Raw genomic sequence first — 8,675 nt, forward strand, 5'->3', positions numbered from 1 at the left:
ATCAAATATAATATACATATATGTTTAAGCAACATAAAAAATCACAAAATTACTATTTAATAAAATAATTCTAAAATATGAATTATATAAATGTACATCTTTAAAAACATGTATCAATTATATAAATAATGTTAAACACTTAAGTAAACTTTAATGTTAAGGCGAATTAAATATTACACCAAATTCAAGCCTAATCATAAAATAATACTCCAAAAAACTATTAATCAATAAACTTAAATGTGAATTCTAAAAATAACTTATATCTATGTTCAGGATTATGCCTTAGCATTTATGATTAAAGTTCAATATTAAAACTATTAGGATTTAACATAAATAAGATTGCAGTTTAGATTAGGAGTTACAGTTATCCATTTAGAATTAGGGTAGAGTAATTGGGGCACAAAATATAAGATTTAGGATTATGTAGCCTACTACTTCAATGCTTATCATTTAAGATTAGGCATTAGAATTTACAATTATGGTTTAGGGTTTAGATTTAGGATTGATGGATGATTTAATTTAAGATTATAGTTTTGCACTTAGAATTAGTGTTTAAAAATTAGCATTAGAATTATGGTTTACATTTTAGGATTACATGCTAGATTTAAGGGTTATAGTTTTAATTATGTCTCTAGGATTAAGATTACTTTCCATTATGGTTACTATTATGGTTACCTGGCTAGGGATCAAGTGTTAAGTTTAAAATTTGAAGTTACAATTAGAATTAGGGTTTAACATTTAAGATTAAGTTCATCATTTAAGAAATGGGTTAGGATACTTGTATTAGGTTTTGAAATTAATGATTAGGGTTAGATTTCTCGTATTTAATTATATAATGGTTTACTTTTTAGGATCACATGCTAGGTTTAAGGATTACAATTTTCAATTATGGTTAAGATTGGCATAATTATAAAGTGTATAGTAATTTAGATTTTAGCATTTAGAGAAATTATTGAGCAATTAGGGTCTACCATATGTAATCATTTTTTGACATTTAAGATTGGGGCTAGGGTAAAGATTATGGTATGGGTTTACACCATTAAATTAGTAATATGATTAGGATTATGGTATGTATTTTCTAAGAAATTTAATATGAGTGTTTAACATTTATATTTAAATATTTAGGATTATGCTTTAGCATTTACGATTAAGGTTCAATATTAAAACAATTAGGATTTAACATATAAATAAGATTGTAGTTTGGGTTAGGATTTTGGGTTATCCATTTCTAATTAGGGTAAAGTAATTAACATTATGATTGGGACACAGAATATAAGATTTAGGATTACGCCTACTATTTCAAGGCTTGTCATTTAGGATTAGGAAAATTAGAATTTAGAAATCTAGTTTACATTAAGATTTAGGATTTATGGATCATAATTTAAGATTTAGTTTAGCACCTAGAATAAGTGTTTAAAAATTAGGATTAAAATTAGATTTTGCATTTTAGGATCGCATGCTAGCTTTAAGGATTATTATTTTTTATTATGGTTAAGATTGGGATAATTTAGTGTTTCTTTTAATTTAGATTTTAGCATTTATGACAATTATTGAGCAATTAGCGTCAACCATTTATAATCATGCTTTCACATTTAGAATTAGGGCTAGGGTAAATATTATGGTATGGGTTTACATCATTAAATTAGAAATATGATTATGGTTATGGTATGTATTTTCTAGGAAATTTAATATTAGTGTTTAACATTTATATTTCAATGTTTAGGATTATGTTTTAAAGCATTTATGATTCAAGTTAAATATTAAAACAATTAGGATTTAACATAAATAAGATTGTGGTTTGGGTTAGCATTTAGGATTATCCATTTAGAATTAGGGTAAAGTAATTAACATTATGATTGGGGCACAAAATATAAGATTTAGGATTACGAAGCCTTCTATTCTAAGACTTATCATTTAAGATTAGGCATTAGAATTTAGAATTATGATCTAGGTTTAGATTTAGGATTGATGGATGATAATTTAAAATTATAGTTTGGCACTCAGAATTATTGTTTAAAAATCAAGATTAGAATTAGTGTTTACATTTTAGGATCACGTGCTAGGTTTAAGGATTACTATTTTTAATTATGGTTAGTATTAAGATTACTTTCAATTATGGTTACTTGACTAGAGATCAAGTGTTAGTTTTAAGATTTGAAGTTACAATTAGAATTAGGGTTTAACATTTAGGATTAAGTTTATCATTTAAGAAATAGGTTAGGATACTTGTAATAGGGTTTCTAATTAATCATTAGGGTTAGGTTTCTCATTTTTAATTATATAATGGTTAAAACAATTAAATTATTGTTAGGGTTAGGCTTAGAATTATGGTGAGAGTGAGATTTTAAATTGAGGTTAATACTATGTTTAGGGTTAGTGTGCAGTTTTATAAAAAAAAAAAATATGGTCATTAAATTATTGAAAATCTTATTGTAAAATTTATCTAACTAAACAATGTAATGATAAATGGATATGATGACACATATTTTGGAGTATTGGATTTAAAATTACATTTCCTTTGGAAGGGAAATATTACTTGTTGAAAATTACAAATAGAATTTAAGATAGTTTACATTTATGTCATAATTAGGGCAAATGTTGTGTTAAGGATTTGGTTACATGATTGTTTAGGTTTAGAGTTTGAGTTAATATTAGGATTAAAGACTTGGCCTTATGATTAGAGTTGCATGAATCTAGGTTTAGAGTTAAAATTATGGTTTTAAGGTAAGCGAGCACATTAAATACTTACTTTTATGTTTAAGGTTTAGATTAAATTAATGTAAAATTATGGTTAGGTTGATTTTTTTACTACAAATAATTAGAGATTTTTAATTTCTAAAATATAAATTACATAATTGAATTTAAGTGATATAAATGTGCAATGAAATTATAGTCTTGTAACAACATCAAAAATGACAATTTATGATTAAGAAGGGGAGGGCTTTCACTAAGCCCTTTTAGTAAGATTAATTTTAGATTTAAAATTTTATTCAATCTTTTACAATAGATGTACTATTAGTGTATGATAATCCAAAGTATTGTTGGCAATTTTTTTTTTTTAAAATTTGGTAGAACCGTGTGTTCAAGAAATTGGTCTTTTTTCTCTTTGATGGAGAAAATATTATTGTCATTATAATGTACATAGTTCAATGAGCTCCCTGCTAAGTTATTGAAAAAGCTTTAAATTTATCCTCAAGTAGAAGAACAATAATAGATAAATGATCTCCTTGATTTTGCACTGAATTAGAAATTCTTTTGCACTTCACACTTTTCATTTTTGTGAAAGGTGAAGAACTAATCCTTCTAAATAAATGTCCCCACCAAAACGTAATATCAAATCATTTATATTCCACAAAACTTTGAACTCAACAAATAATAAGTTTCAACTTCATTTTTGTATGATTACTGAATAAGATGAACCATGCACATTATCCCTTATAGTGTCAAAAATTCAAATTATTGAGAGGTACATGTTGTTGGCTAGGCCCTAAAATCAAGGTCATTATGGTGTGAGATGGTTCATCTTTGAATGCTCCAAAGAATTTGTAGCAGTTATTTTGATTGCTAGAAGAATAACTTCAATTAAGAGTTGAGTGTAAAGAGTTGAAGAAGCAAATTTTGCTTCTATGAAAATGTCATAATCATGAGGCTCCCATAATATCCTCAATGGTGTCTAGATATTATTTCTGTCATGTAGTCTATTTCTAAAGGCACTCCTTCTCCTTTGCTTTGATGTCTTAATTTTTTATTATCAAACTTCTACCTCTACCTTATCTAAAATCAACTTCACATTGTGTTGCAACTCTGGCATAGGTGTTTGATCATTGATAGCTTTCATTTCAGCATTCAAGTTTTCAAGATTGGTCAACACCCTCACTTCCATATTTGATAATAATGTTTTTTTGTATGTCAAAATAATAATATTTGATAATAATGTTTTCATGTATGTCAAAATAATAACTTGCATTACAATTGGATTATATAATAACAAAGTAATCAACCTAATCAGAAACTAGACCAATTCAATTTGATATCCATGCATGTACCAATAGCTTGTCTTAATTTATTTATCACACTCATATTTCTTCAAGTACTTTTCAGCATTGGTCACTGCAGTTCTAAATTCATACAATTATGCGCTAGTCATTATGGATCTCTAGATGGCTGAGGAACTTCTAGTAATACATACTTGAATTATATGTTTCCATTATGATGATTTAGTTTTACTCAGTCATTGAACAAAAGAAAGACTAATAAGCTAAATATGAATGTGTAGGTGGTGGTTGTGGATATGAAGAGTACGGGAGAGACATCATGACAAGAAATGTTGCTACAAAGGGGTCAATTTTTTGTAAAAAAATGGCACTGGATGTGGTGCCTGCTATCAAGTAATTAATACAGATAAACCATTATTGTTTTTTTTTTTCTAATAATAAGTATCTTGTTATAATATAATAAACTAGAGTGTTGATTGAAATTGATTGATATATATAGGTGAAATGCAAGAATGAGTATCTATGTACATAGAGTGGAGTAATAGTGGTGATCACAGATCATGGAGAAGGCGATCAAACATATTTAATTATGAGTCATCATGATTTCACAACTACGATGAAGTAGGTAAAAGATAACCAACCTAATACCTTGGGTGTTTTTGTTGACATTGAGAACAAATGGTAAGATATGATCCTTTCACATTACACTGCTTTCTATTACAATTGATCATGCTGATGACTACTGCAAATACATGGCACGGTGGCTTGCAACTACCTTGGATACAACATTTTTCTTAAAATTAACAAGAAAAGGAATTACCCATATTATCTATGTATCTTTGATGTTGCTACACAAGGTGGCCAAAGAGATGTAGTGCTCATTGAATTGTGTCAGGTATACAAAACAAAAGCACATATTAAATTTAACATTCATATTAGATTTTGTCTTAAATACAAATTTCTAAGATTGGTCAATTTCCTTGTATGTTATCATATCTATAGGTTAATCTAAACTACAACACAATGGTTTCACCAGGGTGTCATGTCCTCTTTTCAAATAATTAAAAATAATAACTTTTGCTAAGACTGGGAGGCTCGAAAAGCGAAGTTCCAGGCAAAGGGGCCAATATTTGGAAAACAATGGATTAATAAATGAAAATTATTATTAAAATATTTATTATTGAAACCTTTTGGTTTTGAATTAGGGTTATGCCCTCTTTTAAAGGGGTTTGGAGGCATTTTAGGCTCATTCTAGAACTTGATTTTTGCTCATTGCTTTGTTGTTCTTCAGAAGCTGCCAAACTTGTGGAGAAGGAGACCCAAGGATGAGAGTTCACAAGTTTCTAGGAAGGCTAAGGATGGGGGTTTGAGTCCATTCCATGTGCAAGCTACTGTAGAGTTTTCCCTTATGCTAAATAATGCAAATTTATGAGTTTTCGGGTGTGTTTCTTGTAAGAGTTTGGTGTTTTTGGTTGAGTTTTTCATATCAATTTGGTTTACTATATTGCAGAAATTTAGATGTTAAAATAGAGCTGAATACATGTATTGTGTCATGGCTATACTTTTGTCATAGATTATTAGTGTTTTGTGGTGTTTCTGGGCTATTTTGTTTCATTTTCGGGAGCCTGATGAGCATTCTTTTCATTCTCCATTTGGGAGTTGTTGTGTAAACTCTATACAGATCTGGAAATGTCATTTTTTGGGATTTTATGCTAACAAAATTTCTATAAAAATTTCTACTTTTAGATTTAGTAATAATATGTGAAGCTGTGAAGTTTTTGGCACTATTCAAGGCATACTTGATTTGGGTTTTATTGAGAAATTGGTTGATCTTTTCAAATATTGGTTGTTTGATTCTAAAATCTGATTAGAGGCCTTAAATAGAATATAAAATCAGAAATGGGACATTTTAGTGGTATCAAAGCTATGATCTTTCCAGCCTGAGGGTTTGTAGAAGTTTGTATGCAACTAAGTGAAAGAGAAAAGAGATATTTGTAGTCGGAAAAGAATAAAGAAATTTTGATCAAACCTCTAGTTAAAAATAAAAGTACAAAATCCAATGAAGGAACAAGTATGGCTGAGCTAGATGAGATGGAAAAGAAATTCTTCTAGGACATCAAGAATACTCAGACGCAAATAGTGGATAGTTTGGCAGAAACTAGAGAGGCTTTGTGGATATTGACAGAAAAATTGCAAGGAGTTTTATCTACTAATGAGAAAGGAAGCACTTCAGAGAAGCCAAGAAATATGAAACCCACACCCTCTAAATCAAAAAAAACTATTTTCCTATCTGTAGATGAGCCACCAATACCAAATCTAGCCCTTAGTCCTATGGAAGAGGTTACAAGTAACTCGATTGCATTAAGAGCTACTTACAATGACTTAGATGATGACTTTCATAGTTTGGTTCCTTTTAGAGAATATGTGGATATGATGAACAATTTGATGCCCAAGAAAGAGTACAGGAGGGAGCATGAAATAAGTGGAAGAGAGCTCAACAATAAAATAAGCAAGTTTACAACACCTACTTTTGATGGAATAAATAAAATTTCAACTAGAGAATGGCTACAAAAATTATAGACCTTCTTCACACTTAACCCCATGAAGGAGAGTGATTCCGTTCAATTTGTAAGTCTACACTTGGAAGATGTAGCCTGTGATTGGTGGAATCATGGAATCACTACTCAAGGTCATGATCAAGTAACTACATTTGATGACTTCAGTCAAAGAGTGATAGATAAATTTGACCTCAAGGATGATGAAGAGTATTTTAAAGAATTGTCAAAGTTGAAGCGTACCAAATTAGTTAATCACTATATAGAAGAGTTTCAAAAAGTGGCTATTATGGTACCTAATATGAGTGAAAAGAGAATTTTTTATCTTTTTCTTGATGGTTTGGAAGATTCTATTAAGGGTTTGGTTAAGGCTTTCTCACGCTCAACCTTATAGGAAGCTATCAAAAGAAGCTTGAAAATTGAAACTTGTGTGCCTATGAAACCAGTCAAAAATCAAAACCCTCCAAATCCTTGGCAACATAAGGGGAATTTTAAAAAAAATAACTTTCCAGCACTACCACCAAAGAATGTGATAAATGTAGCAAAAACGAAGGTAGATGAAGAGACTAGGAGTGAACTATGAAGGAAAAATATTTGTTTCACTTGTAGAGAACCATGGGTTCTAGGACACATGTGTTTGAGGAAAGATCAAGTGCACTATATTGAAGTTGCCTCAGAATCTAATTCAGATGAGCATGAGGAATTTCATGACACCAAGGAGGAGGAAGAAGAACACAAAGAAAAAGAAATCAGCAAAGATGGCACTTTAGTAGCATTATCAGGAGTCCCAAGATACCATCCCTTTTGAATTTGAGGGTAACTAGCAAGGCAAAGGTCGATAGTTCTTCTTGATAGTGGGGCAACTCACAACTTTATTGATGAGGGATTTGTCATGAAAAGAAGGCTTAAAGAAGAAGATTTTTATGGATTTAATTTTACTTTAGCTAATGGACTCACTATGCCTTGCACATGGGTGGTGAAACAATTGAAGATGACCTTAAGAGATTATGAGTTATGTGATGACTTCTATGTTGTTGGCATTGGGGAGACAGATCTTGTATTGGGTGTTTAATGGTTGTACTCTATTGGAGGCTATTACATGAACCATCAAACTATGGAGTTTAAATTTCATTCCAATGGGAAAGAAGTCTTATTGAGAGGCTTATTGAATGGAGCCCTAAGGTGGTTAGTGCAAAGAGGATGGAGAGGACTTTTATAAGATGACAAGTAGCATGGGTAGAAGGAATCATAATCCATCGAACAAGCTCTCCAAAGAATCAAGGTAATTTCCATTTTGAAATTCAAAATATTCTTGATAAGCATAGTATAGTTTTCCATGATTTTCCTCTGGGATTATCACCAGATAGAGCTTTTGATCATGTTATAGAGTTAGAATAGGGTACCAAACCAATTATAAAAACTCCATACCCCCATCCAAGAGGTTATGAGGAAGAAATAAAAAACTATATTAAGGAACTCCTGGACATGGGATTCATAAGGCCTAGATTTAGTCCATTTGCATCATCTGTGGTATTTGTATAATGAGAATGTGTATAGACTATAGGACTCTAAACAAGAAGATCATAAAAAATAGGTATCCATACCATGGATAGATTAACTCATTGATGTGTTACATGGTGTTGTATGCTTCTCAAAAATTGACTTAAGATCAGGGTACCATCAAATCCGCATGAGGAGGGAAGATGTGGAAAAGACCACTTTTAGATGTCACTATGGGCACTTTGAATTTCTTGTTATTCCATTTGGCCTCACTAATGCACCAGAAACATTCCAATCTTGTATGAATAAGGTATTCAACGAGCATCTTTGAAAAAAAAAAATTAGTATTTTTTGATGATATCTTGATTTAAAATAAAACATGGGAAGAGCATCTAAAGCACATAGACACTATTTTGGGAATCTTGGAGTAGAAATTTTTCTATGCTAAGCTATCTAAATGTGAGTTTTATTTAACAATGATCCTATATTTGGGACATATTATAAGTTCTAAAGGAGTACAAGTTGATCAACAAAAAATCTAGGAAAGTTTGGATTGGCCTCCACCCACCAATCTTACACAATTGAAAGGTTTCTTCAGGTTGTATAGCTACTACATGAGATTTTC

At 30.3% G+C, this 8,675-nt stretch overlaps 1 pseudogene; it reads left to right on the forward strand.

The window, feature by feature from the left end:
- The first annotated feature begins 4,036 nt into the window (after positions 1–4,036).
- On the forward strand, positions 4,037–5,060 carry LOC149559925 (expansin-like B1; annotated as a pseudogene).
- The last annotated feature ends 3,615 nt before the right edge of the window (positions 5,061–8,675 follow it).

This window comes from Cupressus sempervirens, chromosome 4 (assembly GCF_028749045.1).
Source record: "Cupressus sempervirens isolate cs-2001-9-10 chromosome 4, ASM2874904v1, whole genome shotgun sequence".
In the NCBI taxonomy this organism is placed as follows: Eukaryota; Viridiplantae; Streptophyta; class Pinopsida; order Cupressales; family Cupressaceae; genus Cupressus; species Cupressus sempervirens.